The 1,445-nt window shown below is 31.4% G+C and overlaps 1 long non-coding RNA gene across 1 annotated transcript; it reads right to left on the reverse strand.

Annotated features, from left to right (window-relative positions):
• Window positions 1–398: 398 nt before the first annotated feature.
• On the reverse strand, window positions 399–1,068 carry LOC122141690. Its single transcript, XR_006158005.1, has 3 exons — window positions 896–1,068; window positions 592–710; window positions 399–427 (listed from the first exon to the last, which is right to left on the reverse strand). It is a non-coding gene; the product is annotated as an uncharacterized LOC122141690 (long non-coding RNA).
• Window positions 1,069–1,445: the final 377 nt, after the last annotated feature.

Raw genomic sequence — 1,445 nt, forward strand, 5'->3', positions numbered from 1 at the left:
ACTCCCTAAAATATAAATGCAGCTATAAAATGCCATGTGTTTTTAACTGTGAAAAAAAAACCAAAATATTTAAAATAAAATATAATATTCATCTGAAAATATTTACTTTATATTAAGAAGACATTTCCATAATATTTCTGCCCATTATTAGAATAATTTTATACGTACTCTAAACTTAAAAAGTACTGTAAAACAATGGCAAATTCAATCTTTTTAATTCTTTCACATTTTTAACATTTTTTACCCAGTTTGAAATGCTTGTATGTTAGACTGGCTTGTGCTCAGATGTTTGCATGTGCATCAGGAAAGTATCATAAGTGCATGCGTGCATGTTTATGATTTTGTCGTCTTTAGGGCAGCATAAGTGCTGTCGACCTGACTGGTACGTTTTTTTTTTACGCAGCTTGGTAAAATCGACTTCAGCGTACTAAAAAAACAATGAAGAAAACAAAATGAGCATTTTAGGTGCAGTTGTCACTAAAGCAAAATTTTCTAAATGTTTTCAAATACTATAGTTGGAATAATAGGTCAGCATGAATCCCAGCTTACAGAAATAAATGTTCTAAATTGTAAAGTTATGATGTTGGTTACCTGTAATTGGTTTGGGTCCTGATGTTGTTCTATAACTTGAGTCTGTTGTCGATCAGTGTTGAGTTGTTGTGATCGTTCTGTAGACCTTCTTTTTCCACCAACAATAACTTTTACTACTCCTAAAACGAAACAGTGATTTAGTCAGATTCAGTATTTAATTCTAATGACATTATGTAAGTATAATTCTAAAGCTCTTATGTAAGTCACATAAATGGCAAAATAACAATAAAAGTCAAAATTAAAAAGTTTACACTAGAGAAGAACATCATAATCATATTTTTACAGATGGCTGAAAATAACTCACCGATCAGCACAATGAGCAGAAGTCCATTCATCAGAGCAGATATGATGATAATAATCTGACATTGCTTTTGATTTTGATCAATAAACTCCGGCACTGCACTATTGTCAGACTCAGTTAGTTGAGCTGATTCTGTAAGAAAGTGCCCACAGTTTGTTAAAGTAACAATTGTTGCATTGATGGTACAAATGTTGTGATTCTGTAAACTTGAAAACTGTGATATGAGAAATAATATATTGATATAATTATGTTTTTTATAAGTATCTAAAAAAAATGGAAGCAGTAAGATTCATCAGCATAAGTAGTTATTATCAATATTTCTTGATCACTGAAGCAGTAAAATTAACTCACCATTGAAGTATATTCTGGTGCTGTTGCTGAGTTTTGGAGGTGTGCGTGTGTTCATACAATAATACACTCCTAATTCATCAGCAGTCACATTATTAATAACCAGACGATGTTTAAACTGCACTGAATATTTCTTTCTGAATGTTTTATTAGGGTAAAAAGGTGATGTTGTGGTTGACAAAGATCGTAGAATCACGTGTTGGAG

This window comes from Cyprinus carpio, chromosome B22, assembly GCF_018340385.1.
Source record: "Cyprinus carpio isolate SPL01 chromosome B22, ASM1834038v1, whole genome shotgun sequence".
NCBI lineage: Eukaryota > Metazoa > Chordata > Actinopteri > Cypriniformes > Cyprinidae > Cyprinus > Cyprinus carpio.